Source organism: Apium graveolens, chromosome 7, assembly GCF_009905375.1.
Source record: "Apium graveolens cultivar Ventura chromosome 7, ASM990537v1, whole genome shotgun sequence".
In the NCBI taxonomy this organism is placed as follows: Eukaryota; Viridiplantae; Streptophyta; class Magnoliopsida; order Apiales; family Apiaceae; genus Apium; species Apium graveolens.
The window spans coordinates 34,988,193-35,005,323 of record NC_133653.1 but is presented as its reverse complement, the minus strand read 5'-3'; positions in this window follow the sequence as shown (position 1 = coordinate 35,005,323).

The window sequence follows — 17,131 nt, the reverse complement described above, 5'->3', positions numbered from 1 at the left end:
TCGCAAAATATTCAGTATATATACATATATACTTTTCAAAATATTGGAAGTCCTCTTCCATGCATAATATACACAAAATCCCAGTGTATAACTGTATAAAAATATCGTTGCAAGGTGATCTCATATATCTAACCTTGTCTCAACGTTTTTCTGAAAATCTTTATCATTCATAAGACAATTATTAATTAGATATAAGTTTAAAAGATGAGGTTACCAAATACCCCAATATACTTATATCTTTCCCAATACTACTTGAACTACCACCATTCAAAGTATTATAGGTTTTAAGAAAACATCCCATAGATGAGACCACAAGTTAAGACTTGAATAGATTCAGTCTTTGAAAGATTATTGAATGAAAAAGTTATGAGATACTTTATTTAGTCCCGGTATATATATATCCACATATATATACCCCTTTAAACATTTCCTGAAACCTCTGTTATGTAAAGTATGAACAGAGTTTGAAACATCCAATGAATTTTGGAAAGGAAAAGAATTTTGGCATAAACCCGATATCTCGCTGATCAGGAAAAGATACCAATAAGTAACCTTTTCTACTGTAGATGGATGAATTCCTCACCGGTCATCACCCTGGCCGCATTAGGACCTCGCGCTCGACCGTACCCCGGCCCCTCACGCGTTGATGGACTGCCACCCAGCCACTTACACAATAATAGACCGTACCCCGGCCTGTCGCTTATGCCGACTCAATGAGATGGGCTTACTTCCCGAACGTTGGGCAAGTAATCAATTCATTTACCAAATCTGCAACCTCGTTGCGAATATAAAATACACCACAGAGCCGGATTCCCCAGGTTTTGAGCGAGTATTTAAATCCCCTTTAAAAAGGAAGATCTTAAATATAAAAATGAGTTTTGGGATCCGCTCTGACTTTTAAAAATCATTTTGAAGACTCGAAAACACTTTAAAGAGTGTTTGGAGTAAGGCTGATTTAATGAAGTAAATCAGTCCCCAGAATATTAGAAAATATCTGAATATTATTAATTAAATAATATTCCCATAAAGAATAATCTTTATAAAAATAATTGAAGTAGAAGTATTAAAATTTATACTTGAAACGAGTATTAAATAACCAAAGATATACTTATGTGAAAGTATTATCTTTATTTGAATAATCGAAAATAAGTTTGATTATTTACACCTTATTCTTTAATAAAATAAAGAATATATCTCAGCAAATAATCGGAGTCATAGATCCTCAAATGAATATTCAAATAATATTCAATAAATAATATAAAAGGAGTCATAAGTCCTCGAATGAATATTCAAATAATATTCAATAAATAATATAAAAGGAGTCATAAGTCCTCGAATGAATATTCAAATAATATTCAATAAATAATAAAGTTTAAAGTTATCGAATAAACCTTATTCGATTAATAGTTTGGAAAACCATAACCATATATATATATAAATATATATATATATCCATATCCATATATACAAAATCTACTCGGGATCCTCGACTCCCGGTTTTAGAAAATATTTTCACCTTTGGGTCCCTATACTAAGGGTATATGCAAGTTACCGCTATCCTCTAGCATAGGTATTATCAACTGAACCAACAGATATATATTTCAAGAATATGAAACAGGCATGCATATATACCATATCACATGCTACAATATATCGCAAGAATTTGCTAATAACAATCATGCATCTATCGCAAGATAATGCATATACACGTGTATTCATCACAACAACAGTATAACGGATAGAATACTTGCCTGAGCGACTTGGGGGTGAGAAAGGCTCGGGACGAGTCTGATAACCTATAAACAACAAGTAAGTTGGAATTAAACCAAAATCACTTGTAAATCTATGATTTAACTAACTTAGACTCTAATGCTAGTTTTGCGCTCACCGATTCGCTTAAGTCACTCGGGTACCCTCGGCTCCACCATTTTTAATAATTTAACCTTTATGAGTTTTAAAGCGATTCCTTCGCGAATGACTTACCAACTGCCTAACACACTTACCATAAATGTTTCATACATTAATTCACCCTTTTTGGTCTTTAACCTACATTCCAAAGTAAGGCAAGGGAAAAAGTTTCGTCCGCGAAACGCCGTTACTTGAAACGGTCGTTTCTCCTAAACCGTAAATCGGAATCGGACGAACTACATATCAAAACGAAGCTCGTAACATGAGCTATCTAAACATGGCAGTGGTCACAATCTAGCAGGGGGTTCTCGGGTCCTAATGCTATGCACAAAAACAGTCCAAAGAAAATCGGACGTTACGACGGCTATGTTTACGTGATTTCCAAATTTTAACCCATTCACAAACAACCCAAATCAACCTCAAATCCAACATACAACCATCCTCCATCCTTATCATATCATAACAACCCCAACCAATTCAATTTAACCATTCATACTTATGCTTAAACTTTACTTTAATCATTCTTAAGTTCTTTTAAATCAAAACCACAATAATTACCATTCCATTCACTACCATACCAAATCTCAAACTCTAAATCATAACAACAAGTTACAATATCAACCCACTACTCAAAATCACCTTATAATATATATGAACCTAGGGTTTGGAAATGGTATACCTTCCTTGAAGTGGTGGGTGGAGCTAGGAAGCCTTAAGAAGCTTTGAGAAGTTTTAAGAAAGCTTGGATCTTCAAGAAAACAAGACAAACTTCAAGTTAAAAATCTTGAAAACACTATTCATTGTCTTCTTCATTGATTAGATGAAGAAGTTAGAGAAAGAATTAATGGCTTAAACTCATGATATAGCCATAACTAAGCATGAAGATGATTAGGGAATTTTCTTACCAATTTAGGAAGCTTTGATCTTTGATTTTGAAAAATCTATGCCTTGAAAATGCTAAAAAGCCGTGAGCAAGATGAACTCATGCCTTGGTTGTTTTGATTTTTTTGATGGAAATGATTTTTACTTGGCTTGGTTGACTTGATTTGTATTTGATTTAGCAAATTACTACCTTGCCCTTGAATTTGTGTGGTTCTTATTCAACCACACCTCCTTCCTTCCCATGTCATGCTTACCTCATCCTCATGATGTCATCCTTCCTTCCTTGTCTTCTTTCTATTGGTTGGATGACATCATTCCCATTAATCCCTTTGATTAACTTCCTAATCGTTGTCTAATGACCGCTGATCTGTTATACGGTTCGCTTAACTTTCGCTTTCATTTATCGTTTGAAGGATCATACCCGGGATCTTATTACTTAGGTCCCCTTAACCTTTCTCAATACATTGTATTCCTTTTATGATCCTCTCTTATAATCCTTTAATTTAAATCCTTTTTATCCTATTACCTTATACTCAATTCTCTCCGTATATTGTGGATTTCCGGGAAAAATCAAAGTGTTCGGAATTGGATTCTGACGATCTTTACATACACTTATATACCACATAGAGTACTAATAATATCCCATAAGATCAATAACAGAACCCCTACATAGCGTGGCATGAAAAGTTTTCTCATTCAGCAAAAACACTATTCATAAGGGTTTCAAAAATTTCCAAAAATTGGGGTTATTACAGTCTCCCCTCCTTAAAAGGATTCCGTCCCGGAATCAGATAGAAAACAAATGGGAATACTTGCTTAGCATTACACTTTCTAACTCTCGAGTCAATTTTCCCACATTGTGGTTCTACCACCAAACTCTGCCTAGTTTGATAATCCTTCTCCTAAGCACTTGTTCCTTTTTCACTCTATAACCCTTCCTGGTTGCTCCATATAGGTTACGTCGGGTTGCATATCTATGCGCTCATATGCCTCTATTTATCTGGCATCTGAATTACACTTCCTTAACATTGATACGTGAAACACGTTACGACCTGCTACATGTTCGGGGTTAGGGCTAGCTCATATGCTAACTTCCCAAACATCTTAATATATCCCAGGGTCCAACAAATTGTAGACTTAGCTTTCCTTTCTTTCCGAACCTCATCAATCCTTTCTAAGGGATACCTATAACATTACTAGGTCCCCTATTTCATACTCTTTATCCTTTCGTGTGAAATCAACATACTTATCATGTCCATCTTGGGCTACTACCAGCCGTCCTCTGATTAGATCTATCATATCCTTGGTCCTTTGGACTACTGCGGGTCCGAGCATCTTGCGCTCTACAACTTCATCCTAACATAAGGGAGATCGACATTGTCTTCCCTCAAGGATTTCATAAGGTGACACCTCGATAATGACATATGATCTATTGTCGTAAGAAAACTCAATCCGTGTTAAGTGATCATTCCAAATTCTTTCAAGTCTACTGCACAGACTCTCATTATAGCGTTTAGCATTAGAGCTTTTGCTTCTCAATACCCATTCTTTTCCAGTTCGTAATCGCTATCACCTTCCGTTCCTAATATTATACTGGTTATACTTTTACTCGTTAGCGTTCTATAACCTTTTAATAACCACGTCAACCTTAGTATCACGAATGTGTTCCCATTCCGCATACTACCACCACTTTATTACTCCTTTTTCAGTTGTTTCTATTTTCCGAAATTTGATCAATCAAATAGAAGTAAAGGAATTTGTTGAGAGATCACTATGATCACGAACACTTGTCCTATTGCATAGTTAGTACAGAAGGTGGCCAGCCTTTAGTACTTGACAAGCAATTAAACAATAGTTGGTATCCTACTCGGCTTCTATCACACAGATAGTTAGTCATTCGGCAATACCTCCCCTTCTGGAAGGGTTGTTCTTCTCAGATTACATGAAATGAAAAGAAGAGAAAAGAACGAACTGAAGAGAATTGTATATATAAAAAAAATATACTGCCACAAAATATCTGGCTTGGAATCTACCTCTGAACTATAGAGGTTTGTCATAGGAGAACAAAACATAAACATATTTGTATTTATATCCGCATCAAGTATTATAGCATCGCATTTCACGTGCCTAAATATTTTCGCTATCCCGTCCATCATTCTATGGACCCATGCTCTTCCTCGAGCTTATACACAATTACCTTTGAAACTCCCTCGACATCGAAAATCGAATCTGGGATCTCATTCTAGACATCATCGTTACTAGAATTCTATGCTTGCACCGCAACCTTCCTCGTATAATAATACGACTCCCTATTGATAAGAAAGAATAATAATTCACTAGGTAGACACTCTACTTAATTAGTCTATCAATGATAACTTATACACTACCACGACCCGATTAGTGGTACTCAATCTCAACACCCATTCCAATACAACTCTCACGGTTGTAATCAGCTCACTACTCGCAGAATCATTGCTGCCTTACTATGGTCCACCACTGACCTACTGTCGTCATTCACGTTCCATGAAATCTTAATATCTAACCATACGAAGTCCATACATGTCGTATCAAATCCTTCTAAGGAGGTAACATAATCACCATTCACGATTCATGAAGAACACTCCTGATTCTGACATACATACATGACATGAAGCAGATAAAATTGCAGAAGAGTTTCGCTCAAAGCAACGATAGCAGGTTAATACCATTCTTAATCATATGCCTTCAATAGAAGACTTAACTCAAAGGTTTGTTTGGTCCTTTTTGGAATATGGTCCTGGCTTATTCTCAAGATAGTACCTCCTAAGATAGATTGCCCGCTCCTGGCGATTACACGAATTAAACCTTTACCGAACTACTATTACGGTTGGGTATTGCACAGTCATCAGAAGGAATGTCAATCTTCCAAACCATAATACAACCTTCATAGCTTTAACCATCATCACTGTATTCCTTTGGCACAAGCGCCTATAATTATCCTTTTACCGTTAAAGTGTCGGCCACCTCTTTGGCCTTTCCTGATAGTAATAGTTCCTTATAATCAATGTCTTTTAACCACCTTCAACTAAATTTTCTACCTCATTTCAATCACAGCTTATGTGAAGATGTTTCCCTTAAAATCTGATGAGTAAAAAAAAAAAAAAAAAAAAAATCACCATTTTTCCATAAGTTATTTCCTCAGTCTTTAGAGGTTAATCACTGTCACGACTGACTCTCAATCATACTTAGAACATCTTTTATCTTAAGTCCTAATTGCCCTGAACAATTTCGACCATTACTGGTTCGATCCATCCTTTCTCGTGGTTTAACACGTGCCCCACTTGGCATCATTATAATTACGTCATATTTCTTTTATCAACATTTTTATTCCTGAGAATTTTGAATATTACCTTTCTCCTTGGAAACCTCTAAGGTCATCCTTCAATCGTTCCTCCTGTGTTCCCTAAATACAGGGCATATCAAAATACCATTTACTATTACTAGAACCATTGTCTATATACTTCTGAAAATTTCTCCACTAATTCTTAAAGGTTGTTGTTACCTTAACCCTTTCCCAATCATACTGTCAAAACTCATACTGTCCCTATTAAGGGTGACATGCCAACCTTTATGCAGTCCCCTAGGATTCATTTTAAGTTACCAATGTTCTATCCTTAATTCCACCTTTAAAAGGTACCTGCATCCTTCCACGAATAAATCAAGTCATATTTCCTTGATAGATTATCATATTCATCATTCCCACCTCGATAGTCTATACCTAACTTCATAATTGCATCCTTATTCAAATTGAGGTCAATCCATATGGCCTCCAAAAGATAACAACGGTTATCCGCTTGTCTTGCCTAATTTGGTAACGATAACAAGGATGTTCTGGAAGATATTGGTCGTGTTCAACGTGAACTTCTTCTTAATAATTCCTTATTTACTTCTGTTGTTTATCTCAACAGTCACCTCAATGTTGGGATATCTTTATACCTGGCGTCTCCCTTTCTGGGTATCAAGCCACCGGTCTTACATTTCCTTCTTGAAGGTCACTTCCTTCATCCAATTTTTCCTAATTTCTTACTTCCTTATCCCCTTAGTCTATCCGCGTCTCATTATTTATCCTTCGAATTATCTCAAGGTTTCCTCGAATCCTCCCAACTTACAGGGGATAAACCATATGTATCTCTTATGCCCTCAACCATCAATTTTAACTTATGGTGAATCACCCTCATCCTGACGAATGCATACTTTTCTATTTCTATTGCTACGAGTCGTTAGGGTTTCCTCATACCCAACTCCCTTATCATACCTCAAACTCTATTGCCGTTATATTCCTTTCCACTTCAATTTCTTTTTATTTTCCTTTCTCTTATCATTATTTCACAAACCAATCACAATATAAGCATTGATTTCAAATATCCCGTCATTCTGGATTCGCGTCTTCAGAACGAATCTTAACAACTTTTACAGCTTAGATTCATAATTCATCATACTCATCTGCCTTTGTTCTGGCTCTAAAGCTTTTACACTATCTCCATAACCTTGGGAAGTACTTTCCTGAAAACAATTGACTGAACTTAAATCAGTTTATTATAATCTCTTGCTTTGTGCCTTCCTTGGCCTTTCACCAGCAGGTGGTCTCTCTCTTAGGAGGGTGAGTGATAAAAACAGTCTTTTGTGATTCATCAATCATTTAGAATCTCAAATGATTCCTATATTTCCTTTAGCCAGGCTCTTGCCTCGACTAGGTCAACCTGTTCCTTGGAACTCTGAGAGCTTAGCGATTTAAAGGTCCTGAAAGAATTTCTCACCTAACTGTCTCCTCAGGGTGGTGGTTGGGGATAATAGTCTAAGTTCTCTTTAGACAGGTCCATGAATTGCCGTATAGGAGTACCGTCTCGGGTCTCCTTTCCTTACTCGACTTTCTGTTTCCTTAGTATGAAATGTTTCATCCTACTCCCCATAATTGGGGTCATCTTTTAATTTAAAATCCTCATTTTCCACTCCATTATGTCATGGGTTCCTTCTATCTTGATGGCGACCTCCCTGACTATCACGTTCAGGGTTTGCTCTAAATCTTATTCCTCAAACTATGGCTCTCATCTAAGTTCTCATCCTTACGCTCTTGAACTTTTGGAACCCAAATTCTATAGGAATACCTCATTATTCCCTTATCATCTTTCTCGATATTAATCTTTTATCTAATTGTTGGCTCCCTGCCTTCATTCATAACTTTTTCTGGCACAATATGATCTTTTCCAATAATTCGGGCTGTATTGCAATCTTAAACAGCTTTTCGGTACCGGCTCCGGTTACCTTCACTTCTATTTCCATTTTCTCAAAATCTCTTATAAACTCTCCAAAAGACATTATCATCTTGAGTCTCTCCTTTTTACTAAGGGCATCAGCCACCATATTGGCTTTCCCCGAATGATAAAGAATCTCCCAATCATTATTCTTGATTAGCTCTAACTGCCTCCTCTGGCATATGTTGAGCTCTTTCTACGTGAAAATGTACTAGAGCACTTATGGCTTAGGTAATCCTTGCACTTCTCTCCATACAAGTAGTGCCTCCAATCCTTAGGGTAAAACTATTGCCACGAGCCTAAGCTCATGAGCGGGGATATCGAATTTCATATTACCTTAATTGTCTTGACATGTACGCGATTACCTTACCGTGCTGCATAAGCACGCACCCTAAGCCCTTGTGCGAAGCGTCACTATACTTCACAAAATCTCTTTTTCCATCCGGCAATGCCAGCATAAGGGCCATCACCAACCTCTGCTTCAGTTCTTGAAAGCTGTTCTCGCATTTCTCTGTCCATTCGAACTTCTCAGTCTTACGAGTAGGCCGCGTTAAAGGGGTTACTATCTTTACAAACTTGAACGAACCTCCGGTAGTGACCGGCCAATCCTACCTCTGGTAGTCGACCAAACCATGGTCATCAATTCATCAGTGGTCCTTTATCCAATCCTGTCAGGATCCTGCATGGGGTCCTCCTCAACAACTATCCCTACTAGGACAACATCCTCAATATCAACATCATCCGGTCCTACATTAGGACACTCTATCGGATCCACAATCCGATCTCCAATTAGTAATAAATATCATCACGATGTTGCTCCTCAACCTCAGGGTTCGGAGTCCCGCTACCATATACGATAACGAACTACGCTCCTATCACGATATTTATAAGGGTTCCCATAAGGGTTTTAACTGTCAGTGCTACGTTAGGTAGCCCGACTATGAACTTGGCAAGAGTTCTTATTATCTTAGTTAACTTATTATCTTAACGTCCCATCATCTCTGAGGTTTATAACGCTTAGCTCTGATACCATTTCTGTAACACCCCCAGATCCGGGGTCGGGGATCCGGGTCGTCACGGTCTTTCTTTCCACAATATCACTTCACTTAATTAATAATAATAACCTTATGCTGTGACCCCACACTAACACACACCACAACCCGTTATAGTCTCAGAGATGAAATTTAAATAAGTACAAGTCTTTGAATCCACAATTTAAAAGTTATTACAACCCAAAATGATTGCTTGATAATTTACAGTTAATTGCAATTATTTGCCACAAGTTATAATTATACATAATTGATTCTCAAAAGTAGATGGTCTGATCTACAATAGATCTACCTCTGCAGCTATAGCAGCTACAACATCAACGGGAAGACGCAGGACGCTTCCCACGCGCTTGCGCTGGGTCTGCTGGAGTCTGGCCATCTTTCCTAACTGTTGTTGTGTGATGAAGAAATAAAGCAAGAGTGAGCCTTACAGCTCGCAAGATAATATATAGTGATAACAATAATATAAGTATCTAAATGGATACTTACTAGAATCTTTTATCGTGTGTAAGATAATTACTAGTATATACTTACTAGTATATGAGCTTTCTCATAGTACTCATGAAAGTCTTGGTCAAAAGAAATGAACCAAGTTTGATATCTTAATGCGATGAAGTCGCAAAATATTCAGTATATATACATATATACTTTTCAAAATATTGGAAGTCCTCTTCCATGCATAATATACACAAAATCCCAGTGTATAACTGTATAAAAATATCGTTGCAAGGTGATCTCATATATCTAACCTTGTCTCAACGTTTTTCTGAAAATCTTTATCATTCATAAGACAATTATTAATTAGATATAAGTTTAAAAGATGAGGTTACCAAATACCCCAATATACTTATATCTTTCCCAATACTACTTGAACTACCACCATTCAAAGTATTATAGGTTTTAAGAAAACATCCCATAGATGAGACCACAAGTTAAGACTTGAATAGATTCAGTCTTTGAAAGATTATTGAATGAAAAAGTTATGAGATACTTTATTTAGTCCCGGTATATATATATCCACATATATATACCCCTTTAAACATTTCCTGAAACCTCTGTTATGTAAAGTATGAACAGAGTTTGAAACATCCAATGAATTTTGGAAAGGAAAAGAATTTTGGCATAAACCCGATATCTCGCTGATCAGGCAAAGATACCAATAAGTAACCTTTTCTACTGTAGATGGATGAATTCCTCACCGGTCATCACCCTGGCCGCATTAGGACCTCGCGCTCGACCGTACCCCGGCCCCTCACGCGTTGATGGACTGCCACCCAGCCACTTACACAATAATAGACCGTACCCCGGCCTGTCGCTTATGCCGACTCAATGAGATGGGCTTACTTCCCGAACGTTGGGCAAGTAATCAATTCATTTACCAAATCTGCAACCTCGTTGCGAATATAAAATACACCACAGAGCCGGATTCCCCAGGTTTTGAGCGAGTATTTAAATCCCCTTTAAAAAGGAAGATCTTAAATATAAAAATGAGTTTTGGGATCCGCTCTGACTTTTAAAAATCATTTTGAAGACTCGAAAACACTTTAAAGAGTGTTTGGAGTAAGGCTGATTTAATGAAGTAAATCAGTCCCCAGAATATTAGAAAATATCTGAATATTATTAATTAAATAATATTCCCATAAAGAATAATCTTTATAAAAATAATTGAAGTAGAAGTATTAAAATTTATACTTGAAACGAGTATTAAATAACCAAAGATATACTTATGTGAAAGTATTATCTTTATTTGAATAATCGAAAATAAGTTTGATTATTTACACCTTATTCTTTAATAAAATAAAGAATATATCTCAGCAAATAATCGGAGTCATAGATCCTCAAATGAATATTCAAATAATATTCAATAAATAATATAAAAGGAGTCATAAGTCCTCGAATGAATATTCAAATAATATTCAATAAATAATATAAAAGGAGTCATAAGTCCTCGAATGAATATTCAAATAATATTCAATAAATAATAAAGTTTAAAGTTATCGAATAAACCTTATTCGATTAATAGTTTGGAAAACCATAACCATATATATATATATAAATATATATATATATCCATATCCATATATACAAAATCTACTCGGGATCCTCGACTCCCGGTTTTAGAAAATATTTTCACCTTTGGGTCCCTATACTAAGGGTATATGCAAGTTACCGCTATCCTCTAGCATAGGTATTATCAACTGAACCAACAGATATATATTTCAAGAATATGAAACAGGCATGCATATATACCATATCACATGCTACAATATATCGCAAGAATTTGCTAATAACAATCATGCATCTATCGCAAGATAATGCATATACACGTGTATTCATCACAACAACAGTATAACGGATAGAATACTTGCCTGAGCGACTTGGGGGTGAGAAAGGCTCGGGACGAGTCTGATAACCTATAAACAACAAGTAAGTTGGAATTAAACCAAAATCACTTGTAAATCTATGATTTAACTAACTTAGACTCTAATGCTAGTTTTGCGCTCACCGATTCGCTTAAGTCACTCGGGTACCCTCGGCTCCACCATTTTTAATAATTTAACCTTTACGAGTTTTAAAGCGATTCCTTCGCGAATGACTTACCAACTGCCTAACACACTTACCATAAATGTTTCATACATTAATTCACCCTTTTTGGTCTTTAACCTACATTCCAAAGTAAGGCGAGGGAAAAAGTTTCGTCCGCGAAACGCCGTTACTTGAAACGGTCGTTTCTCCTAAACCGTAAATCGGAATCGGACGAACTACATATCAAAACGAAGCTCGTAACATGAGCTATCTACACATGGCAGTGGTCACAATCTAGCAGGGGGTTCTCGGGTCCTAATGCTATGCACAAAAACAGTCCAAAGAAAATCGGACGTTACGACGGCTATGTTTACGTGATTTCCAAATTTTAACCCATTCACAAACAACCCAAATCAACCTCAAATCCAACATACAACCATCCTCCATCCTTATCATATCATAACAACCCCAACCAATTCAATTTAACCATTCATACTTATGCTTAAACTTTACTTTAATCATTCTTAAGTTCTTTTAAATCAAAACCACAATAATTACCATTCCATTCACTACCATACCAAATCTCAAACTCTAAATCATAACAACAAGTTACAATATCAACCCACTACTCAAAATCACCTTATAATATATATGAACCTAGGGTTTGGAAATGGTATACCTTCCTTGAAGTGGTGGGTGGAGCTAGGAAGCCTTAAGAAGCTTTGAGAAGTTTTAAGAAAGCTTGGATCTTCAAGAAAACAAGACAAACTTCAAGTTAAAAATCTTGAAAACACTATTCATTGTCTTCTTCATTGATTAGATGAAGAAGTTAGAGAAAGAATTAATGGCTTAAACTCATGATATAGCCATAACTAAGCATGAAGATGATTAGGGAATTTTCTTACCAATTTAGGAAGCTTTGATCTTTGATTTTGAAAAATCTATGCCTTGAAAATGCTAAAAAGCCGTGAGCAAGATGAACTCATGCCTTGGTTGTTTTGATTTTTTTGATGGAAATGATTTTTACTTGGCTTGGTTGACTTGATTTGTATTTGATTTAGCAAATTACTACCTTGCCCTTGAATTTGTGTGGTTCTTATTCAACCACACCTCCTTCCTTCCCATGTCATGCTTACCTCATCCTCATGATGTCATCCTTCCTTCCTTGTCTTCTTTCTATTGGTTGGATGACATCATTCCCATTAATCCCTTTGATTAACTTCCTAATCGTTGCCTAATGACCGCTGATCTGTTATACGGTTCGCTTAACTTTCGCTTTCATTTATCGTTTGAAGGATCATACCCGGGATCTTATTACTTAGGTCCCCTTAACCTTTCTCAATACATTGTATTCCTTTTACGATCCTCTCTTATAATCCTTTAATTTAAATCCTTTTTATCCTGTTACCTTATACTCAATTCTCTCCGTATATTGTGGATTTCCGGGAAAAATCAAAGTGTTCGGAATTGGATTCTGACGATCTTTACATACACTTATATACCACATAGAGTACTAATAATATCCCATAAGATCAATAACAGAACCCCTACATAGCGTGGCATGAAAAGTTTTCTCATTCAGCAAAAACACTATTCATAAGGGTTTCAAAAATTTCCAAAAATTGGGGTTATTACATTTTCAACTCAAACAACCACAATCAAGACCTATGAACTATAATCAAGCTTCAATTACCAAAACACTTCCAAATCAAACCAAACTACTAATAATCACAATCCATGCTTCTCATTTTACAACACCAACCATTAAACTTACTAACAAATAAAGTAAAGGCTAGGGTTTGAATTTTATACCTTCCTTGGGAGGTGTTAAGTTGCTAGGAAGCCTTAAGGAGCCTCCTACAAGCTTGATCTTTCCAAAGAAATCAAGAACACAAAGTTAGGCTTTGAAGTTTCTAAAAGTCCGATTTAAAGAAATGTAAAAATGAGGGTCTTACCATGATTATTTGGACGATACTTGTGAACAAGAGTTGTAGGCCATCTCAATACCTTTCCAATGAGCTATAGAACACAATATTTGAGTGAGAAATGAAGGAGATACAGCAGTTTTAGTGTTCTGGTTCTGTTTTGGACGAGAGCATGAAGAACAATGCCTTGGTTTCTTTTTGATTTTGATGAAAAATGATTTGCTTGGCTTGGTTGGTTTGATTTTTGTGTTTGTTTTAGTCAATTACCTTGTTGCCCTTGATTTTGTGTGGTTAAAAAGCCACCACATCTCCTTCCTTCCCATGTCATGCTTGTGTCATCCTCATGATGTCATCCTCCCCTCCTTGTCCTCTTCTCATTGGTTGGGTGACATCATCCTCTCTAATCCCTTTGATTAACTTCCTAATTGTTTGCCTAATGACCGCTGATCTGTTATACTGTTCGCTTAACTTTCGTTTTCGTTTATCGTTTGAGGGATCATACCCGGGATCTTATTACTTAGGTTCCCTTAACCTTTCTCAATACATTATATTCCTTTTTATGATCCTCTATTATAATCCTTTAATTTAAATCCTTTTATCCTGTTACCTTATACTCAATTCTTTCCGTATCTATTGGATTTCCGGGAAAAATCAAAGTGTTCGGATTTGGATTCTGACGATCTTTACATACACTTATATCCCATATAAAGTACTAATAAAATCTCAGCATATCCATATCAGAACCCCTACATAGTGTGGCATGAAAAGTTTTCTCATTCAGCAAAAACACTATTCATAAGGGTTTCAAAAATTTCCAAAAATTGGGGTTATTACACGACTTCTTGGTGGAGCCGTATGAACAAGTTTCTACTTGGGGAAAAGGGGGAACGAGCTTTACGTTTCAGAGTCATGGATTTCATCTGAACAAGGAGTGACGTAAGTGGTCGAGTGGCGCCGGCCCAGCCTTATTATATTGGCCCAAATGGCCTGGAAGTTCCGCTAAGGCGGTCCATTCCTTAGGAGTTCAGTGTTCGGTTGACAAGTAAATCCGACAGGTTCTCCTCTACATGTAAAAAATGGTGGGGTTGTACTACTACGACTTATCATCGTAAGTGGTCTTCCTGGCGCGACAAACTCCCGTAATGAGTTCATCATCCAATTGGATATTTTTGCAACACTACCCAGAGCACTTCGATAGAAAGGCTACGGCTGGGCGATTGTTGAGTGTTGGCAGGGTCAAGTTTTCAAAATGATGTTTGCATCAAATGAAGTATCTCGTAACTTCATTTTATTTTGATGATATTTTAAAGATTTAATCTATTCAAATCTGGTCTTGTAGTCTCATCTACGTGATGAACTTTTGAAACTAATTATAACTTGAACGGTGGTAGTTCAAGTAGTATTTGGAAAAGATATAAGTATATTGGAGTATCTTGTAACTTCATCTTTTAAACTTATATCTAGTAAATGATTATCTTATGCATGACAAAGATTTTCAGAAAAACGTTGAGACAAGGTTAGATATATGAGATCACCTTGCAACAATATTTTTATACAGTTATAAACTGGAACTCTGTGTATATTATGTATGGAAGAGGACTTCCAAGATTTTGAAAAGTATATATGTATATATACTGAATATTTTGCGACTTCATCGCATTAAGATATCAACTTGGTTCATTTCTTTTGACCAAGACTTTCATGAGTACTATGAGAAGGCTCATATACTATTAATCATTATACATATTATTTTGGTGGGCTTGCTGCTCACCCTTGCTTTCTTCTTTCATCACACAACAACAGATAGAAAAGATGAACAGAATCAAGCTCCCGATTCGCAAGCGATTAGGAGACGTTCCGCAGTTTTCTAGAAGCATTGATGCCGCCGTAGCTGAGGTAGGAACTACCAATAGGCTAGGCTTTCAACTTTTGATTTACCAGATTTATTTATATTTATGAATTGTAATAATGGCAAAGAAATGTAAATTTATTCAGAAAACCTTTTAAGGTGTATTGGCAGATAATTGTGGAATAAAATGACTTGTGGTTATTTTTGGATGTTCATCTCTGAGACTATAACGTGTGGTGTGTGTGTTTATTGTGGGGTCACAGTACAAAGTAGTTGAGTAATTATTAAGATTGGGTGTTATTAAGGGAAATGGAACTCGTGACGACCCGGATCCCCGACCCCGGATCTGGGGGTGTTACAGAAGTGGTATCAGAGCTAAGCGTTATAAACCTCAGAGATGATGGGACGTTAAGATAATAAGTTCACTAAGATAGTAAGAACTCTTGCCAAGTTCATAGTCAGACTACCTAACGTAGTACTGACAGTTAAAACCCTTATGGGAACCCTTATAAATGTAGCGATAGAAGCGTAGTTCGTTATCGTATATGGTAGCGGGACTCCGAACCCTGAAGTTGAGGAACATCAACGCGATGATGTTTTATTACTAATTGGAGATCAGATTGTAGATCCAATAGAGCGTCCTAACGCAGGACCGGATGATGTTGATATTGAGGATGTAGCGGTTGAGGATGTTGTCCTAGAAGGGATAGTTGCTGAGGAGGATCCCATGGAGGATCCTGATGAGATTGGATAAAGGACCACTGATGAATTGATGACCCTGGTTGGGTCGACTACCAGAGGTAGGATTGGCCGGTCACTACCAGAGGTTCGTTCAAGTTTGTAAAGATAGTAGCCCCTTTAACGCGGCTTACTCGTAAGACTGAGAAGTTCGAATGGACAGAGAAATGCGAGAACAACTTTTAAGAACCGAAGCAAAGGTTGGTGACGTTCCCTATGTTGGCGTTGCCGGATGGAAAATGAGATTTTGTGATGTGTAGTGACGCTTCGCATAAGAAATTAGGGTGCTTCATATACAGCACAACAAGGTAATCGCGTACGCGTCAAGACAATTAAGGGAATATAAAATTCGATATCCCCACCCATGAGCTTGGGCTCGTGGCAATAGTTTTTCCCTAAAGATTGGGAGGCACTACTTGTATGGAGAGAAGTGCAAGATTTACACAAACCATAGGAGCTCTAGTACCTTTTTACGTAGAAAGAGCTCAACATACGCCAGAGGAGGCGGTTAGAGCTAATCAAGAATTATGATTGGGAGATTCTTTATCATTCGGGGAAAGCCAATGTGGTGGCTGATGCCCTTAGTAAAAAGGAGAGACTCAAGATGATAATGACTTTGGGAGGGTTGATAAGAGATTTTTGGAAAAAAATGGAAATAGATATGAAGGTAACCGGAGCCGGTACCGAAAAGTTGTTTGAGATTGCAATACAGCCCGAATTATTGGAAAGGAACATATTGTGCCAGAAAAAGTGATGAATGAAGGCAGAGAGCCAACAAATAGATATGAGATTAATACCGAGAGAGATGATAAGGGAATAATGAGGTATTCCTATAGAATTTGGGTTCCAAATGTTTAAGAGCTTAAAGATGAAATCTTAGATAAAAGCTAGTTTGAGGAATAAGAGTTAGAGCAAACCCTAAATGTGATAGTCAGGGAGGACGCCATCAAGATAGAAGGAACC